Genomic DNA, 22,324 nt, shown 5'->3' with positions numbered 1-22,324 from the left:
CCTGAGATAACAGTCTCAAGGCCTGCCTTATTCTGGCCCAATCCTACCGATTTCTTCTTCTTTCTCCATTCAAGTCCTAATTAGTTATTTTTTCCCCTACAGTTCGTGGCTCTAAAGCTCAGCAGTTGAAAAGGCAGAAAGAAGTCAAAGGATTTTTCTTTTTTTAAACAAAGCCTTTTTTTTGTTGTTATTTTTTGAAACAAATCAGGTATTTAATTAGGTTCTTCGTACGAGATTTAGAACACCAGTTTGCGAGGATAAAGCCCACTGGTGAGAGCCAACAGAGAGCGGAGGCTCTGTAGCCCTGGAGCTGAGAGACAGCTTTGATTTTCGGAAGGATGTGAGAGCCCATGGCTTTCTGATCAACCTTGCGCTGCTCTGTGATCTTATATTTCTTTGTCGAAGATCTCACCTCCTGGTGCCTGGGCTTGCACAGTGTCTTGAAGTGGGGATTTTCATTCCACTGATAGCGATTTTGGTGGCGATGACAAATTTCTGGTGTGTTCTATGCAGAGGCACTAGATTGAGAATCAGAGGACTAGTGACAAGTAGCAAGCTCTGCTCAGCTGCTTCAGGAAACCACCCTCTTGCCTCTGTGGTGCCCAGTGAGGATGATCAGGATGGTCCCGGGAGTGAAGCTGGCTGCAGTTTTCTCACATGCTGACCGAAGGGTTTCTTGCCACGGCTCAACAGCTTTCAAAGCACGTCTTCAGCTGGATAATACCTAAGCATTTTGCAAACTTTAACAACTCGGATATCACCATTCTCGTCACCACCAATTGGTTTTGTGACAGTAGGAAGAACCCTCTCCTATTATTTCTTTTCAAGCCTGGATTTAGCCTCTTGTACATGGCCTTTGGGGAATGCACAGCCAATGTGGAATAACGGCCAATTCCTCTGAATAGGACGAAGTTTCAGCTGCAGTGGGTCTTCCCCTTCTTAGGCGCCTTGGCCTGAGGTTACCCTTAACCTTGCCACCAGCAGCAGCCTTCTTGGCTCAGGTTTCTTCTTCTTAGTCTCCCTTTTCACCTGCCATCTTGCAAGATGGGAAAGAAAAAGCCTTTTTTTAAAATTTTAACTTGAGCTAATTTTTTAAGTTGTTGTATATAAAATTTATCATTGTAACTACTATAAGTGTATGATTTGGTGGCATTAAGTACTAATAAGTTAATTTTAAGTAATAGATAGTATGTGTATTGCATCTTGTTTCTTTGCTGTTTCTCTCTTTGTTGTTTCAAAATTCCAGTAAGTTAAGATTTATCATCAGTGCTTAAGGGGCTACCAAAAATAACTTTTTGTCTACGGCCCAAACTCCAGGGAAATTATCTGCTGACTACTTTCAAAGAAGGATGGGTGATGGGATTACCATTTTTAATAAATATGATGAAAGAAAGCGATACCATCCAAATTTAGGACACTGAGAAGTGATTTTACTATCTAATAGAAATATTATAAAATAGAAAGTAGACATTATTTCCCCAAACAGAAATCATGACATGCAGAATATGCCTTGTTCCTGTTTCTTGCCATTGTTATGTCTGGTATAAATTATCTTGTGGGAGAAAAGGTCAAGACCTTGTGGTCCCCTACTCTAAACTTAGTGAAAATTTTCCAAATCAAGCATAGATAATTTTTTTCATGATAAATGGTCTTGAAGCTAGGTTTTCCAAGTCTCTCAGCATACCATTTAACCCATTTATCATTAATTTCAACACACAGCCTCTACTCTGAACTCAAAGCAATTACTTCTCAGTCCCACACTTTACTTATTCATAAATTTAATTCTTCACTTTTTTTTCTAAATAGATTTTTTAGTTGAAAAACAAAACAAAACAGAGAGCTGTAAGGTATACTAATTAAAGTGGGTTGATGGTTAGAGTGAATGTGTGGGGCTGGTCTCGAAACTTATCTAAAGCCTGGTCAGTCTCTTGGGCTGATGTTAAACCTCTCCTTTGCTCTGTATTTTTATATCATTCTCCACTATATAGATTGGAATCCTTTATTTAAAACTCAATGTTCTCTCACAAGTTTGCTTGACCCTTAGCCTAATTCATGGCACCTTTTCATGGCCTGTAGACTGCCATGTTGTTAGGTTTTTAATTTCAGTTCCCCAAAAATGAGTTGCTGATTGGACGTCTTTGCACAGGCACAATGAATTGAAAAAAAATTATAGTACAAACTTAAAAGTATGCATTATATTCATAATCTCCTGGCAGACTGACATACCCTGAATGACCCTGAGATAATTTCTGCTTGGGATGAGACTATAATGGAGGTAAACCTATACTCCAACTTTTGTGGTTTAAATTCTTCTTCATAAGGCTTGTTTGGGGTTGTGACTAACTTTAGAGTTCCTTTCATTGATTTAGGTGCTTTCTGTAACTCTAACAGATGGTAGGAAACCCACCCCATACTCGAGGCTTTATCTCCTACCAACTTGTTCCAGAATGTCCTTAAGTATTGAATGATGTTAAGAGTTAATAAACAGTTAATGTTATTTTAAAAGGGTTAAAAGTTGTTAAAATGTTTTCAACAATCATTAGAGCAAGATATTTTCTTCTTTATACATAAAAAATAAAAAGATTGGCTTTTACTAAATAAGAAGAGGAAGGCTTTAAGTGGTGTGGTCTGACAGTAATTTGTATTAGAGTCTAGAAGAGCACATTTGTAATGTCTTGTGGTAGTACATTTATCTCTTGGTGACAGAAGAAATAATTGCTTTAGAGAGCATATCAGTTACTGTTTAAAAATTTAACTCTTTATTTCCTCACACCCAATGTTACAAAATTGAGAGGAGAAAAACATTATGAGAAACCTAATCCAAGTAAGAACAGTTATGAAATAATTTTATCAGAAAAAATATATACATTGTCCATTTTCAAGGAATGCTGAAAAGGCTGAAAGAGTAGCGAAGTATTTTTCATTATATATAGGCATATATTTATTTATGAATATTGCCATTATATACTATTATCTTTTTTGCCTGTTTTATCTCTGGAACATTGTTTTCAAGCTCAACATACCTATCTAAAGTGGTTTTTGCTCAGAGATGAACTGTGTCTGATAAGTTGACAATTAGGCTTTGCTGTCCTATTTTTTTCCCCCCAATTTGACAGCTTTAATGGCTTTTTGAGTACCAGCCCCCTTTAATCGGTACCTTTGTGTGGAGTCTGTTCATCCTTCAGGTCCTTGATTTCCCCTGAAAAGATCTGTTGACATTTATATCTCCAGGGTCCAGCCAACACCCCAGGGGCAGGAATGGCATCTTATTGGACATCATCAAAATGTGCAGTTCTTGGTTACAAGGGACAAGGAACCTCAAACTAGGGATCACAAAATTTACTGTTTAAACTGATTACTTCTGAGAGTGAAAGATATTAATAATTATGCTGGGAAAGCAGATGTAAACTGTCCAAATTAAATCAGAATGCACTATTACTCTTCTTCAAGGCAGCCTGACTGGAAACCAAGGTAGGACACTACTGGATCAAATTTGTAGATGTGAATTGAGTACAGTAGTCCCTCTATACTGTGGGAGACATGATCCAATACCCCAGTGGGTGACTGAATCCATGAATAGCACTGAACCCCATATATGCTATGATATAGATCTATCTAAGTTTAACTTATATGTTGGGCACAGAAAAAGATCATAAATAATAATAGAACAATTATAACAATATACTGTAATAAAAGTTATATAAAGGTGCTCTTTCCCTTAAAAAATCTTATTGCACTGTATTTACCTTTTCACTGAAAGGAAGCACTTTATAGCTTCTCTTTGGCATATCCTAATTGCCAGCATCACAACTCTTGTATTTTGGGGTCATTATTAAATAAAATAAGAGTTACTTAAACACAGTACTGCAATACTAGGACAGTCAATCTGATAACTGAGGTGGGACACTAAGCGACTAATGGGTAAGGGGTGTACACATAGTGGAAACACTGAGCAAAAGGACGAAGTCACATCCATGGAGGGTGAGTGTGAGATTTCATCATGATACTCAGAACACAATTTAAAACTTCTGAATTTTTTATTTGTGGAATTTTCTACTTAATATTTTCAGACCTCAGTTTACCACAGATAACTGAAACCACAGAAAGCAAAACCAAGAATAAAGGGGGACACTGTTTCTGAGTTGAACCAGGAAAATATTTTTAATTACTTTTATTATTTACTAGGCGCCTGGTGCATGAAATTTGTGCACTGGGGGGGGGGGGCGGGGGGCGGTCCCTCAGCCTGGCCTGCACCCTCTCCAATCCGGAACCCTGCAGGAATCGGGCCTAAATCGGCAGTCAGACATCTCTCTCACAATCCGAGATCGCTGGCTCCTAACCATTCGCCTGCCTGCCTGCCTGATCACATTACCCCTAATCCCTCTGCCTTCCTGCCTGATCACCCCTAACCACCTCTGCCTGCTGGCCTGATCGCCCCTAACTGCCTCTGCCTCAGCCCCTGCAAGTGGGACTCAGGCTCTCCTCCCTCTGGCCGGCCACAGGCACCTGGGACCCAGGCTGGTTTCACTAGGGCCAGCCGCAGCCGCAGGTACCTGGGACCACACAAGCGGCTTCACTGGGCAGGCTGCAGGCACCCGGGACCCCAGACGGCTTTGCCTGGGCCTGGCTTTGTCAGGAAGGACGTCCAGTCTAATTAGCATATTACCCTTTTATTAGTATAGATAACTTAATGATAATTAAAAGTCAAACATTAAATATAACTTATTTTGTCTGCCAAAGTGACTCACCTTTAAAAGAATGAAGGTTGTGTGTGTGTGTGTGTGTATGTGTGTGTGTATATATATATATATATATATATATATATATATATATATATATATTTATATATCTATATATCAGTATGATGCTGGTATTTATTGATCTGCTTGTATTTTTTTTCTGCTTAAGTCTATTGGTTTTGCACTAAGTAGAAACATACAATTTTGAAAGGGATTGATTTTCTAAAAAAGGCCAAGCATGCATTGAAGGAAGGGACTGAATCCCATTCTACAATGCATTTGTATTAAATAACATTTAACTTTTGGCTGGCACATAGTAGGCATTCAATAAATGTGATGAATAAAAAAAATAAATGAGTGATAAATTCTAGCTTATGTATTTTCCCCCTCTAGGACCTTTGGCTAGCCAGTATTTCCATCTGGTTCATGCTATTTCTTCAATTTATCAAGGTCACTTTGAATACTGATCTTGTCTTCTGAAGTGTTAGCAACCTCTTGTAACTTGGTATCATCTGAAAAACACAACCTGAAATGTGTGACTGAGTTAAGCTAGGAGTGTCATATTGAGCATTTTCTTAAACTAGAACACAGTTGGAAATTATTACATAACCAAAAGCATAATTCATTTCAGTTTTATCAAGCCGTCCTTATCCACTTTTGACTGATTTTTTCTCTTATCATCAATAACCAATTATTCAGCTTCTTCACTAAATAAAAATTAAGATGCACAATAGAGCCTCATGAAGATTAGAGGACAAGAAAGGTAATAGGCAATAGGTGAGAGCATTAGAGAAATCTCTTGAAAGCATACTTTATAAATTATACTCTAGGGTATACCTGTTGTATATTTCTCAATATGTAAGTCTTGACATATAATGTACAGATACAATCTACATAGATAATCGCATAGGGCAGATGTAAATTCTCTATTACATTCACATGGCCTCTTTAAAAAATTCGGTAAAAAATTTTCTTTCCACAAAGAGCTAATTCCTTTCAAGTTCTATAACCAATTCAAAATTTTGTTATCAAGAAAGATTTTTTATTTACATAAAGAAATTATATAATCTCTCATTAAATTATTTTCAAAATACTTAGTCTTCAAAAATGCACCAGGAAATTTTTTTTAAAAAAAAGATGTGTAGTAGGAGATAAACTAATCAGTGACTGTATGTATAACATGAAGGAAATTCTGAAATAATTATCTAGATAATTTTAAGTAAAATTCTCTATTGCCTTCTTATTTATTTATTTATGATAAGTGAGGTCAAAATTGCCTCACTTGAGTGTATATCAACATGGAAACTACCAAACCATTGCTCAAATATTAGTGGATTGTATCTGCATTTTGATCTTTCCCTTTCTTATTTTTAAATTTAAAGAAGACTTTTTAGTTTTCTTCCTGTTAAAGAAAAAATGCAAAGTGCCATTTACTAATATGTCAAATAATTTTTTGTGTGTGTCAAATACCTTTTTCATTTTGAGAAAATATAACTATGCAGGTAAAAGATCATTATTTTCATAGAATAAGTTTATAAGAAATTTCCTTTTGTTTATATAACAAGAGAAAAACAGCTTTCTGATGATAAAGACCCCCTTTCTTAAACATGTTTAAAATTCCAGTAGCATGATGTGTTTTAATAGCTCAGGACTGCAGTCGCAACACCCCCTTTGATCCATAAGTGGCAGTATGTATTTGTAGGAGGAGGTACAGTTGGCAGTGTGAATTCCCAATGTTGATGATGATCTGTATGTCAGAGGCTTCATTTCCAACAATGCTATATGCAAATTAGTTATAGCTGCATGCCAGGGTAGAACACCATTCACAGAGTAATTGCCAGCATTTTTCCTGGTTATTCCATACATGGAATGAAAATAATAACCATTTAGGGACCTATTTCTATAAATTAGCAGAATAAAAGCATTATATTGCACACATTTTCCCCATTACTTTTATCACAATTAGAGGTGTTCATTTTTTGTTACATATTTAATTTATATAAAAATGGAATTTTAATACACCTTCAATATTTAATCTACTCTGCATTTTTAAACACTTAAGTATTTTACATAGTTTAGTGTATGAGGACTGTTTAAAATTTATAAAATAAATTTCTTGCAAATTATTTGAAAGTCTTTAAGTGCTGTAAATAAAACACATGATGATTAGATACTAAGAAATTATTCTCAGTTACTATGGTAGTACATGTGACACAAATGTTTAAATTAATTTTTGCTTCACCTAAAAGCAAAAATTGTTTGCTATTTCTGACTTCTTCTTTTCTTTTTTTTCTTTCTTGGTTGCTAAGAATAGTACACTTGGACCTAACCACAAATAATGGAACGGGTAATTATTTCTAGTGACAAGACCTTAAAATTCTTAAGGAAGAAAATCCAGCACCAGATTTTGAAAGTCTATGAAGTGAGAAAAAGATACTAATGTATGAATCAGTAACAGAAAATTTCTATTATAGCATCTGTGTGCTTTCCTCATTCCATTTAAATTTCCTCTCATTTTAGAAATGCAGTGATATGTACTCCTCCCTTTTCAGTTTCACATGCAAAAATGAAGGAACTGCTTTCCTCCATACGCAAAATGATTTGTAAATGCATTCTGTGAATAAAACACATTAAATGTCATTTGCATATAGTACGTTAACACATGTGAAAAATGGTCCACACAGTACATTAGGAATGGAATAAACAGAAATGATTTTAAAATGCCTGCTATATTTATAACAATTTAAAAAGATAACAAAGCAATGAATTTCAGGTGCATTGGACTTAATTCAGTGACAGTGTTTTCTTTGGAAGGACTTATTTATTTATTTTTGAAACAGTGCTAAGCTGCCAAGATTTTCAGAGCTGACCAGGAGGTGGAGAGCTCATGCAAATGAGCTCTTCTCCTTGCAGGCAGCCCACAATGACTGGTTCAAAAGAACACTTTAACCCAAGATGAGTCTGAACTGACTATCACCAGCCAGAAGGCACCCGGTGTCCCATGTTAGGTGAGAGGTTGCCTTCCAACTAATATTCTACTTTCCAAAATTCACTGGCTCTGTTACCATTAAAGGAAGACATCATTTTTTTAAAAAAGTGGAATCCTAATACATTAAAAAAACTTTCTATCTTTAAATTAAATTTCTAGGCAATGTTTCTATTTCTCTCAACTTTTATAACATCCATTAACAGAATACATCTTTATTCCCAGGCTGTCTGAATTATAGATGGCTAAGTTTCAGTGTTTAATAATATATTGAATGTGAAAGAAATGTTGAAAAATATAGAACGTGTGTAAGACTCAAAGTTTTATTAGGTTTCCCAGTGTGGGCTGGCACATGATGTAATTTTCAAGAATAGTAAAACGGGGGAATGTTGAATTGGCGAGATGCAAGTCCAGCAGTATATTATAATATCGTCATTTTACCTCAGATTCTGGTTTCGTGTACACTTCCGCCTTCGGTAATTTACATAAACATGCATAGTCTATGAATTATGCATAAACCTATTTTAAATGCAGGGCTTTCAACTCTCACAGTGCACGAGTATACACACCCATTTGATTGGCTCTGCCCTGTTTTCATTACTCGCAATTTCTTGGAACACAAAAGAAGGTGAAAAGGCTGACAGGAATGGACAGTATTTTTCTTGTGTGTGTGGGAAATATTTGTTTCCTTTTCAAGGCAATTGGTGTTGCAAAGTTTTGCCCGTGATTGTTGTTCCTAGTTGTTATTTTTTCCAAGGAAGAATACATTAAAATGTCTGAACCTACAAAACAGCAGTCACGATCAGATACTTTATTTATTTATTTATTTATTTATTTATTTATTTATTTAATATTTAAAGGATGCTGTGGAAATTGTTCTCTATTTGAATAAATGTGAGCACATGTGAGCACATGGCTGTAATGAGGAAGCAACCATTAGATTTTTGGGGCTATCCCAATTGTGCTTGAAATAAATGGGCAATCTTAAAACATTGATGGAATAAATAGTTAGGCATGCTGAAAAGATAAACATTTTTAGTATTATTATTGTGGTTATTCAAGTAGAATTGAATTTTTGATTAATGTACATATAAGTTCTCTGCATTTGAGATATTGTGTGATTTTTCTGTTTTCATGTGAACTTATCTATATAAAATAATTCATCCAACAATATAGGGGAAAAGATATAGATAGTTTTACAAAAGTGGCAGTACGTTAAGTAAAAATAATACAGCCCAGCATGTAAACAGAATTTTAATAAGAAAATATTTTAATCTCTGTTTACTAATCACCCTGTGATTTAATATTTTAATAATATTATTAAAATAATAAAACTATACTTTAAAATGGTGGGGTATTTTCATTATTTCTGTTTTTAAATGTACTTTTCATTGTTTTCTTTCATTTCTTTATTTTCTTCTTATGTACCTCTGGGACTTTGTTCCTTTTTCTATTCTCAGCTCTTTTTTCACTTTTTGCCTAACTTTTCTCTTATTCTCTATTTTAACAGATTGGTGGACATTATTCATCCAATTATGCCTGAAATTATCTTCCCTTTTTGTTAATCCTTTCTTTTAGCTTGTTTCTCTTAACATCAAATTAAGGTTTTATGAGAATTTCTTTCTCCAGATAAATTCTGTACTAATGCTACACGAAAATGGATATTTGGTCTAAGTGAAAAAGGAGAAGTTTGTGCTGCCAGATTTACTTTTACCTTTGAGGACCATAAAATTTTGATTTCAATCTGTTGCAGTGAGAGTTACCAAGTTCTTCCTTTGTGGGTTTACATTAGAGAGAGACACTTGAAGATTAATGGCCAGAGAAAAGCCAAGTTTAGGGTCATTTTATCATAAGTCTGTGCATAGGTTTAATGTACTGAGCATGCATACATCCCACAGCAGACAGACTTTAATAAACAGTAGTTAAAGAGGTGTGAAGCCGAAAACTCAGGTTTACACTCAGCTACTGAAACTTAAGGAGGCCAGCAGCAAACTCAAAGTAACGCATTTCACCAAGAGAAGGTGAGGCAATTTGTTTCAGCATTCACTCTGAAAAACAGAATTATCCCGGGTAGACCTTGCATTCTCATTTTGAAAAAAAGACAGAAAAGTTGGAGAAGCATAAGCAGAGCTAGTCAACTATTTTACCTAGTCTATGAATTATGCATAAGCCTTATTTTAAATGCAGGGCTTTCAACTCTCACAGTGCACTAGTACACACACCCATTTGATTGGCTCTGCCCTGTTTCTATTACTCACAATTGTTCAACTTCAAGGGAGTTATTCAACTTCAGTTTAAAATTAGAATTAAGGTTATCTATCTAATTTTTGTGGTTATATTTGGTAGTAAAAAATATATTCATTCCTTAAATATATATATATTTATTGATTTCAGAGAGGAAGAGACAGGGAGAGATAGAAACACCAATAATGAGAGAGAGAATAAGGAATCGAACCATGACCTCCCAGTTCATAGGTTGACACTCAACCACTGAGCACCCTGGCCAGGCAATACATTCTTATTTAAGTAATATGTCTTTGCTTCCTTATATCTGATTTTATTTGGTTTTACTAAATTAGTGTGAGTACTTTTAACCCAGACTATTTAACAGAAAAAAAAATAATAGAAGAATTGATTGATCAGTCAAAACTTCTTTCATAATATTTAGACTCTCGAGAACTATGTTGTAAACTTGAGGAAAGTCTCATATCCACTCTGAAATGTCATGTGAAAAGAGAATTCTGTAAGCTAGGGCAGCTTTCCTACAATGGGAGCCTCAGTTTCCCTATCGTGGTCAGTTGACATATACTAGAATAGATATCTCTGATTAAAAACACTTGGCAGAGAATTTTTTTTAAATTGCTGAAATTGTTTGGTGACATTGGCTAATAAAATGTTATAGCTTTCAAGTATATATTTTTATAATACATCATCTGTATATTTTGTTATGTAAATGTAGCACAAAAATATAGCATTTCACCACCCAAAGTCAAGTCTTCTTCCTTCACCATTTCTGCCCCTCCCCCTTTATGCTCTTCTACATCCCCCACATTCCTTTCCCTCCAGTAATCGCCATACTGTTGTTTGTGTCTATGAGTTTTGGTTTTTGCTTAAAACTTTCACCTTTTCACCCAGCCCCCTAATCCTCCTCCCCTCTGATAGCTGTCAGACAGACAGCTCTTATCTGTATCTATTTTCTTTATTTTGTTCATTAGATTCCAACCACATATAAGTGAAATCATGTGGCCTTTGTCTTTCTCTGACTGGCTTATTTCACCTAGCATAATACTCTCCAGATCTATCCATGCTATCCCAAATGGTAAGCTTTTCTTCTTTTTTACAGCTGAGTAATATTTCATTACGTAAATGTAGCACAGCTTTTTTATCTACTCATCTACTGATGGGTACTTGGGCTGCTTCCAAATCTTAGCTATCCTATCTAATAATAGACAAACATGGTAATTGACTGTACATTTGCTATGCCTCCCATTGGCTAATCAGCATGATATGCAAATTATCCGCCAACAAAGATGGCGGTTAATTTGCATATGTAGGCTCCAAGCAGAGGAGGGAAGACTGAAGGCGAGCCAGAGCAGCGAAAACAGAAGACTGAAGGCGACTCTGGCTGGAGCGAAGGCCTGAGTCCCCGGTGCTGGAGGAAAACCTGTGCTGGCAGCCAGGAGAAGGGAAGGCCTATTGCACGAATCTCTTCGTGCAACCGTCCCCTCGTTGTAAATAATGCTGCAATGAACATATGGGTGTGTATATTCTTTCAAATTTGTGTTTTGGGTTTCTTTGATTATACTCCAAGAAGTCGAATTACTGGCAATCTCTCTCTATATATGTAAAAAGAAATAATATGCAAATGAGGTCAGGACTCCGTAACCGTTATGACCAGCTCAGGAGGAGGGGCCAGGCATGGCCCTGAGCCTGAGAGAACAACATGCAGGTGTGGCCCAGAGCCTGAGAGATCAACACAGAGGAACGCTTGCTCTGAGCCTCTGCGGTGTGGCTGGAGGCAGGCCTCCAGTAGACACACACACACACACACACACACACACACACACACACTCACACATGGGGCACCTGCTCCTAGCCTACATGGTGCAGCTAGGGGCAGGCCCCAAGTGGACACACACACACACACACACACACACACACACACACACACGGGGGTACCTGCTCTGAACCTCCACGGCCAGACTGTGACTTGTGACATCTCCTGAGGGCTCCCAAACTGTGAGAGGGGACAGGCTGAGGGATCTCCATCCTGCAGTGCACAAATTTTGTGCACTGGACCTCTAGTATATAATAACATTTTTAGAGGAAACTCCATACTGTTATCCACAGTAGCTGCACCAATCTGCATTCCCACCAACATTGCACCAGGGTTCCCTTTTCTCCACATCCATGATACACTATATGGAGAACCCTAAAGATTTTACCAAAACACTTCCGGAACTGATAAATGAAGTCAGTAAAGTAGCAAGATACAAAATAAATATCCACAAATCAGTTGCATTTTTATACATCATTAGTGAAGTATCAGAAAGAGAAACTCAGAAAACAATCCCACTTACAAATGCATTAAAAAAAGAAACAAAATACCTAGGAATAAATTTAACCAAGGATGCAAAAACAAACAAACCTGTATTTGGAAAATTGTAAGACAAAGAAATTGAAGAGGATACAAATAAGTGGAAATATATATTGTGTTCACAGGGAGAATTAACATCATTAAAATTCCATACTATCCAAAGTAATCTGTAGATTCAATGCAATTCCTATCAAAATACCAATGGCATATTTCACAGAGCTAGAACCAATATTCCAAAAATAGATGTGGAACCAAAAGACCCCGAATAGTCATGAAATCTTGAGAAGGAAGAACAAAGTTGGAAGAATTATGCTACAAGGCCATATCAAAGCAGCATGGTACTGGCATAAAAACAGATATGTATATAAAAAGAGACAGATCTTTTTTTAAAAAAAGTATATTGATTTTTTTACAGCGGGAAGGGAGAGGGATAGAAAGCTAGAAACATCAATGAGAGAGAAACTTCGATCAGCTGCCTCCTGCACTTCCCCCACTGGGGATGTGCCCACAACCAAGGCACATGCCCTTGACCAGAACCAAACCTGGGACCCTTCAGTCTGCAGGCCAATGCTCTATCCACTGAGCCAAACCGGTTAGGGCAAAACAGATCTTATTAACCAATGTCACCCCAATAAATTTAATAAAAAAACAGAGAGCTCAGAAGTAAACCCATGCCTTTATAGTCAATTAATATTTGACAAAGGGGGCGAGAACATGCAATGAGGTAAAGACAGTCTACTCAATAAATGGTGTTGGGAAAATTGGACAGATATATGCAAAAAATGGAAGAGAATTATTTAACTTGGGGTTTTATGACAACAAAAATGGCAATGGAAATGATTAAATTTATATCATAAACTGAAACTGTCTATAACCTAAGATACATTAGACATTGACTTTTAATTAAGTTTAATATCATTATGTTTTGCTATATTATATTCCACATTAAAAACCTTAAACAACCTTAAGCAACTTCTAACAACCCTTTCCTACTCTCACTCTCAACTTCATTTCTAATAAATCTGCTCTTCAAACTCATACAGATCACACTTCTTGAATCTTATCTTCCCTCATTATTTATCCTATTTTTGATTTATTTACTTTCCCCTGCCTGGGAACCACATGGGTGAACATCGTATTCACTGTCCCTTATCAATATCTGTTATTTGATGTTCCTATTGTTTATTGTACCTGCTCAGCAAGACCACAACTCTGAATCAAATTTTTAATCAAGCTTCTATGCTATTGTTGGCATAGAGTACTCCTAAGTGTATGAAACAACCATATGTCAGCCCAAATTTAGGTCAGTTCAAACTCATGATGCCTAAGTTCACCTGGATTCTTAGTGAAGCTCAACTGTCTTTACTGTGCATGCTTTCTATTTGTTTGTTTGTTTCTTTTCATACTGACAGGAGTTAGAAACAGAATTAGGCAGACAGGGTAAGGGGTGAAAGGAAGGAGGAAATATGGATGTGATCCTTAGAGCCAGCTAAAACTGTTACAGGATTCCAGGGCAGGAGAAATAGGAAAACGGAGACAGGAAAGTTAAAACAAGGCAAAACAGAGTGGGCAATTTGCAGCCAGTTTGTAATTAACAAACTATTATCTTCCCCAGCCAAGGACATAGAGCAAATGGTAAAAAAAAAACCAACAACAACCTCTCTGATAAGAGAATGCAGAAAGGGAAGCGGGGGGTGGGGGGGGGGGGTGGTGGTGGGGGGTGGTCGGAGGACGCAAGGAAGGCAGTTTTACTACCAGAGAAGCCAGCAATCCCAAGGCTTGGCAAGATAAAGTTGCCAGGTGCTTTTCATGAATTCTGGGAAAGCCACAAAAAAGTAAAAAAAAAAAAAAAAAATAAAGGACCTTGAGAATGAATCTGTACCAAAATAGTCAGCAGAGGAATTTTGAAGCCAATTGACAGGAGGGTATATAACGCCTTGGACCGCCACCCAACTTGCTCTTCAGATTAGCTGAGAGCCTGTCTGTGCTTCATAAACCAGATGTATAGGTTTGCTTGCTTTGCTTTTACTTTTTTTCAATAAAGATGAATGATTTAATTACTTTAAGTCAATGGCTTTTCACAATGCAGTCAAGTTTTCTCATATAAATTCCCTTATATGAGAAGACAAGGATCGAGGTTGGGGACAGCCCCTCCCACTGGCTCAGGGGGCTGTCCTGCCCAATAACACTTCTCTGGTGTCAGTGAGAGGTGCCTCTAACAATACTTTTCTGACCAGTTCTTTCTTATATTCCTTAAATTCATTCATCTCTTTCCATCCCTTACACACCGAGAGGGTTAATTGAAATGCAGGCAGACAGGGCAGGGGTGCAGTGGGAAAAATGGCAGGTGAAACACAGGCAGGGGCAGACACGGCAGTTTGAGCAGCCTAACCACAGGAACCAACCAAGCAGAAATAATAAAATGTTTCTGGACTAAAAGCGGGAGGCATGGGAAACCAAGGGAGGGCCTGCAGTCACAAGGTGTACGAACGCATAGAAACAGAGAAAGTTCAGCATAGGAACAGAGAAAGAACACACAGAAACAGGGCAAGTTCAGGTCCACTGATGGGCAAGAACAATTGAGGAAATCAATCAGGCAACGACACAGATGGATATAGAAGCAGGCTCATAGCAAATATATACCCCTGGACTACAAGGCTTTAACGGGAGCCCATTCTTTGGGCCCCCTCCACATTGGGGAGTCTGAATCTGCTTGTAATACATTTTCCACACTTTTGCTTCAATCTTCTGGTCCAAGGAGCTAATTCTTCGGAGTTGTGAGACACCACCCCGGGAAAACACCTCAGCTCACTGTTCCGGTTTTCAATATCAGCATCCAGCAGGCTTTCATCATTGCCCCTATTCTATTGTTCGTCTCATGTTTTCTTTGGAAGTCCCCATCAACCCTCATGGTTTTGACTTCTGCATCTGTACTAAAGAATTTCAATTCTACATCTTCCACCCTAAGTTTACCTACACAGACCTTCAGATTCTTTTACTCTCAATACGAAACAAGAATGATCCATTAACCTACAAGTCAGATCATGACACAACTCTGTCACTAGCCCCCAAAGACTCCCTGTCTCTATCAAAATTGCATCCAGAATCATTATCTGACTCTGAGGATTTGCATTGAGCACTTATACCAGGGACTTACTCTTTTATTAACACATTGCATAATGTTCAACTGATGCTTTTTGGTAAGGCTTTTCCTTACCACTCTAAAACTTCAAAATTTTCTCAACCTCCACAAACACACTCTCTACTCATATTTCCTGCATTGTTTTACTCCACAGCATGTATTACTATCTCTATATTTTATTTTTTTCTTTATTATACACCTCTCTCCCATGTTTTCCCTCCCTATGTACAGTGTAAGCTCCATGAGGGCAGGGATTTTTGTCTGTTTTGTTGACATTTCTTTAGAGGCTAGTATAGTATAACTAGAGGCCTGGTGCACAAAAATTTGTGCACTCGGGGGTAAGGGGGGGCCCTCAGCCCGGCCTGTGCCCTCTCACAGTCTGGGACCCCTCGGGAGATAACGACCTGCTGGCTTAGGCCTGCTCCTGGGTGGCAGAGGGCAGGCCCAATCCCTAGGTGCAGCCCCTGGTTGGGCTCAGAGCAGGGCCGACTGGGGAGTTGGGGCGCCGCCCCCTGTCATACACAGAGCAGGGTGGATCAGGAGGTTGCCATGCCACCCTCAGTCACGCTCAGGGTAGGGCTGATTGGGAGGTTGGGGCGCCACCCCCTGTCACTCACAGAGCAGGGCCAATCAGGGGGTTGGGGTGCTGCCCCCTGTCACGCACAAAGCAGGGCCCATCAGGGGGGTTGGGGCACCGCCCCCTGTCACACCCAGAACAGGGTGGATCAGGGGGTTGGGGCTCCCCCCTGTCACCCACAGAGCAGGGCCGATCAGGGGGTTGGGGTGCTGCCACTCTCCCACTCAGGGCAGGGCCGATGGGGAGGTTATAGCTCTACCCCGTCACACACAGAGCAGGGCCCGTGGGCGGGGGGCGGGGTTTGGGGCGCCGCACCCTGTCACACACAGAGCAGGGCCGATCAGGGGGTTGGGGCACCGCATCTGTCACACACAGAGCTGCAGGGTGATCAGGGGTTTGGGGAGCTCCCCCCTATCAGACACAGAGCAGGGCTGATCAGGGGATTGGGGCGCCTTCCCCTGTCACGAACAGAGCAGGGCGTATAGGGAGGTTGTGCCCTGCCCCCTGTCACACACAGAGCCGCAGGGCTATCAGGGGGTTTGGACGCTGCCCCCTGTCACGCTGATCCTGGTGCCGGGAGGCCTCTCGGCTCTGCTGATCCCGGTGCTGGGAGGCATATTACCCTTTTACTATATAGGGTAGAGGCCTGGTACATGGGTGGGGGCCAGCTGGTTTGCCCTGAAGGGTGTCCTGGATCAGGGTGGGGGTCCCCACTGGGGTGCCTGGCCAGCCTGGATGAGGGGATGATGGCTGTTTGCAGCTGGTCACACACCCTTCAGGGTGGGGGTCCCCACTGGGGTGCCTGGCCAGTCTGGGAGAGGGGCTGAGGGCTGTTTTCAGGCTGGCGGGTGACTGAAGCTCCCAACCGCTTCTTTTTTTCTTTTTTCTTTTTTTATTCTGGGCCAGCTTTAGCTCTGGCTCCAGTTCTGAGGCCTCTGCTGCTGAAAGCAGGTATCTGGTTTGTTTGGGTTCTATAATCGAAACACTGTATCAACTCCAGCTCTGAGATCCCGGCTCGCTGAAAGCAGGTTTCTGGGGTTTTGTTTAGCTTCTATATTTGTAACAATGTTTCAAACTTCAAGCTCAGAGGCTGGCAAGGGAGGCAGGGATGGTTGGTTTCCTCTGTCACTGAAGCAAGCAAGCCTCATGTTAGTTTCAAGCTGCCTGGCTGCTGGCCGCCATCTTGGCTGGCAGTTAATTTGCATATTGCCCTGATTAGCCAATGGGAAGGGTAGCGGACGTATGGCTAATTACCATGTTTCTCTTTTATTAGATAGGATGCCTGGGAGAGAACAGATTGTTAATTAAGTGGTTGAATAAATGGAAGGATCATAGGCTTGGAATTGTGCTGAGTTCATAAAGACATAAGAAGATTGGGTTCATAGAAGGAACAACTGGCTTTCTAAAACCTCAGAAAGATTGTAAGAAACATATCTGGATAAAGGGAAGCTTACATGAACCTCTCTTCTTTGGTAACTAGAGGCCCAATGCATGAAATTTGTGCAAGGAGCTGGGCCTTCACAGCCCTGGCTGCCTCTCAGCCCCAAGGCCCCATCCACTGGTCATTCTGGAAGGTCATTCCAACATCATGTCTCATTAGCCTATTAGCTCTTTATTTTGTAGGATTGCTGGCATGGGAGCCGAGATAAAAAGGAAAACATTGGGATTTACATTAAATGGAAGGCTATTCATTAAAAACATTAATAATAATAATAAGGAGGGAAAATAAAGGTTTTTGCTATTTGGTTAGCAAAGCTTGACTTCTTATTTCTGTTTTTGTTCAGAACTAGTCTGTGGCTCCAGCCATGCTATCACCTCTAGTCCTTGTCTTTTTCCGTCTCTCTCCCCTCCAGCTCTCATTCACTCCCTTATCCCTCTTTATCATTTTCTCTTCTTTTCCTTCTACTAATATTGTTATGCAAATATACGTGTGTTACAGTAATATATAATATTCTTATATATTTGTGTTACAATCTTCTGTTCAGAGGTTGATTTGATTATGCTAATGATCTACTGGTGTAATCAATTAAAAATCATTTTGGTATATCTGTACCACTAGTGCTGTTTAAAATAAATGCAGCAGTCAAATAAAAGAATTAAGTAAACGAAGACTCTAGAGATATTTTCACTTTAGCACACTACCTAATTATCAAGGAATTTTTACTAATCTAGAAAGTTGGCTGGAGTCTTATGACTAAAGAACAAAGTGTGTAATTTGGTAGTCCATGTAGCCTTATAGCCACAAATATTTTTTTCCCTATGCTATGAATATGTAATTCTCTTTTGAAAGTTGCTGAGGTATTTGGCTCACTAAAATCCCGTGAAAATGACTGCTTTAGATTTATTAGGCACTCCATAGAAACGTATTTCCTTTGTGTTTTAAATCAGTTGCATTTTAATGTCATTGAACATGCCCTTGCTCTTGTTTCCATTTGTGGTCTTGTATCCAGTGGGAATTTATAGGGCGCAGATTTATTTAAATTATGCTGATGTATTTGATCTTTCAACATACATAGTCCATGGTAAAAATGGGTGTCTGTCCATATCCAAAGATGAAATATGAGGAAAAAGGCATGCTGATAAATTTTCCACTAAATCAGGTTTAATTAGATATCAAAAAGAGATAAAGCCTGGCAAAGTTTCCACTCTAAGTGTTATAGAGATCTAAGACCAGAAAAAATAGAAGATATTCAAGTGTATATTATAAAAACAATTTCTTGATTTTTTTTATACACAGCAAAGCAAAAAAAAAAATACTTCTCACTTAACCAAGCCACTTGTTGAACAGCAACTTCCTCCTCATTAATTCTTCCAATTTCATTTTAGAAGTAGTTTAGGAAAACCTCTCTATCCAACAAAAGTGTTATTAGGCTTGTTCTATAGTCATTCTTGCCTAGATTACTCCCTAAGAACTGTATTACTGAGCCATATTTGACATAGCTATGTTTCTGCTTTTGGGATTTGGGCAAAAGTTGATACATTTCTAAAGCATTGTGCATAAGTCAAGTCCTATGTTTAGTTTCCTGGGGTTGCTTGTTAATTTTAAAAACAAACAAACCAAACCAAAACAAAAAAACTCAAGAGAAAACATTCATGAAAAGAAATAGTCTTCTGTAAAGTAAATATTACAGTAAAGTAAATGAGTTTACTTAAAGTGAGATACAGTCTTATAAGTTTCAAGGATTCGTGTACATATGCACAAAAGTACATTTCCTTGACACAAAGGCATATATTGTCCCCCTGTCTACTCTTTTTATCTATCTTCTTCCAAAACATCTGCCAAAGAAAAGAGGACTCCCACTAGAATAGTTGTAGCACCAGAAAGTCATGTCAGAATTTGTGGAGGAATAAATGTCATATGTCCTCATTCCATTTATGCCCCATGCTCACTCTTCATCCTTGTCTCACTTCCCCTCAGACATTTTTTTTTTGCCTAGGGATTTAGAACATGGCAGACATGAGAGGAGCTAGTTGTAACTAAAGTGGTTGAAAGTATGCTTGAGGTTCTTTTCCACCTCTCTTTTCTAATTATATAAACAAACATACACTGAAATTTAGGTGTCACTAAATATGTTGAATGTCTTCACTTAATTTAAAAGTATAGTAGCAAACACAGTATGTCATGATTGAAGGCACTGTAATACAGTTAAATACACGGTATTCAAAATGCTAAAAGAAAAGATCACACCAAAAATGTAATGTCTACATCCCTTAGAGATTTATGTAGATAGCTCATTTCACCAATTCCATTATTTCCTGTGCTAGAGAAGAGTTTCAAAATCTCACTAAAACTTCAGAGTTTCTTATAACTGATTGATTTAATACAGTCTTTCTTAAGATTCCACACCTAGATTTAACTTTCCCTCATATTTCCACAATTCTTTTAAATTCTCATCTATAGTTCTGAGGCACTGCAATTTCTTCCTGTCCTTCTAATACCCTAATTTGTCTTTCAGTCTGATAGCCACACTCAGCCACCATGGAAACTGCTCCTTTCCTCTATATAAACTATGTAAGTATTCTCAGTACAAAGTAGATTTCAAACTCAGGATTTATAATTGTGTTACTTTTACTATTTTGGGTCCATGGTTTAAATCCTTTCTGAAAATAGTAATTCCCTACCATCTCTTTCTGTGCTACTGATTCCATCTCCTTCTGTCCCCTCTGGGATCATTTTCTATCAGTCACCCTCCGCTCCCAACACCCCTTCAGTCTCTTGTACAGTGATTCTCTTTCTCCATTACTACAAACAAACTGAACACTTTTATTCTAATAGTGTTTACTTCAAACCTGCCCCCACAAATTAATCTACATTGTCATCACTCATTTTTTCTTATATGTTTAAAGTATTAGTATTTTTCCTAAATAACTACACTTTGCTTCTTATTATCATGAGGATTCAACACAACTACTCTTTTGATTCAGTCCTTGCAACTGTCAAAATAACATTTCAGTGTTTCTCTTCATTTCTCATCCATTCCCAACTTGGGCATATCAAACATGATTTCTGGGAAAATGCTCCTCTGACTTTATTAAGAATTGCTAACCCTATTTTTCTATATGCTTTGAGTGCTTTGTATATGCTACACACTGGCCTAAGGACTTTACACATATTCACTTGGATAATGCTCCATTAACTACCCCTTTTTCACAGATGAAGAAACTGAGACAAAGAGGTTAATGATCTCTCCAAGGACACACTGTGGCAGGACTCGAACTCCGGCAGCCTGGTTCCAGAGACCACTCTACATCTGTTTTTGATGTTAGCTTCTGAGCTGTCTTCCATTGACCACTCTTTTGCTATCTTTATATGTATATTAGAGGATATGTAATAGACATTATACAATTAGAAATTATTCATCAATGCATCATTGTAAGAATTTCAGTTACTATACAAATATATAGAATGAAAAATGAAAGTCTTCTATTATCTCTCCACCCCAATTCTAATTCCATCCCTACAGGAAACAGTTTGTTGTGTGTTCTTCCAGATTTCGATCCATGCATTTACTTATAAAGATAGACATGAATATTAACTAGTTTTAAAAAATTATTTGCAAAAATGAGACTATACTATATGTTTTCCCATAAGTTAGCATTTTTCACTTAATAATGTGCTTGGGAATTAGGGAGACTGAGTTTTTTATTTCAGAAAATACAGATCTGCATCATTCTATTTAATAACAACATAACATTCCATAAGGTGGAAATATGATATTGACTGACTTTTAGGTTGTTTCCTATTTTTATTATTATAGAACATGATACAATTAGTATTCCTGTATGAATATCTTTGTAAACATGTAAACAAGTCTTCCTATAAAACAAATTTCTATAGGTTGAATTGTCAGGTCAAAGGATATGGTCACTTGAAATGTTAAGTACTGACAATTTTTTTTTCCAAAAAGACTGCATTATTCAAATTCCCTCAATCATGTATCAGAAATCTCATTTTTTTTATTGCTTTCCTATCACTTGATGTTATCGGAAATAAATTTTGCCCATCAAATGGGAAAGTTGTTTTATTTCCTTATTTTATTGTGTAATTCCTTAATTTAAGCATATCTGTGCCTTTTCATATCATTAGTCCATTAAATAATTATATCTTTTGTAATTTCCTTACAAATTTATAGGAGGTAGTTAAAATGATTAATTCTTATTGTTTTTGTTATATTTAGTATAACTATCTTATCCTATTTTGTTAGTTTTTATTTTCTTTTTCTCTTTTTTATAGAGTTAATATTCCCACTAGCTCCTTGATTTAAAGGTTAATTATTTTGTTATTAAAATACTTTGTTTGCTAATAAAGACATTAAAGCTTCTGAATTTTCCTTTCAATTCTGTTGTCCAGATTTGGTATATAACCCCTTCTCATTGCTACTTACTTCTGAATGTTATATATTTTCCATTTTAATTTCCTCTTTCACCTCAGAGTTACTTAGAAGGGTGTTTACATATTTTTCCAAGAGGGTATATAAAACAATTGCATATAAACTATATATACTTGTTTTACATACATGAACACATGTTTATTTATAGCTTACTCATGACTTGGTTATAATTCTTTGGGGGGGCTTTCTAAAATTAGTTTTATGCTGCTTAAGTTACACGTTAATTTGATTTTTTGTTTTTGTAACAGTAATCAGATTCTGAATGTGTCTTCTCAGAATATTTACTAATCAAAGTCAGCAGTATGTGCGACAAACTGATTGAGAGAGGCTTAGCAGGGAGGGCAGTGGGCCGTGGTATACCTCCTTATTTGACTCCAAAGAAGATCACTTAA

General features: G+C 37.8%; 1 pseudogene; it reads right to left on the bottom strand.

The window, feature by feature from the left end:
- Nucleotides 1-236: 236 nt before the first annotated feature.
- On the bottom strand, nt 237-1,036 carry LOC132232418 (large ribosomal subunit protein eL6-like; annotated as a pseudogene).
- Between the last annotated feature and the right edge of the window lie 21,288 nt (nt 1,037-22,324).

This window comes from Myotis daubentonii, chromosome 4 (genome assembly GCF_963259705.1).
Source record: "Myotis daubentonii chromosome 4, mMyoDau2.1, whole genome shotgun sequence".
NCBI lineage: Eukaryota > Metazoa > Chordata > Mammalia > Chiroptera > Vespertilionidae > Myotis > Myotis daubentonii.
Note: the sequence above shows the minus strand (reverse complement) of the source record. Positions and strands in the feature narration are given on the sequence as shown.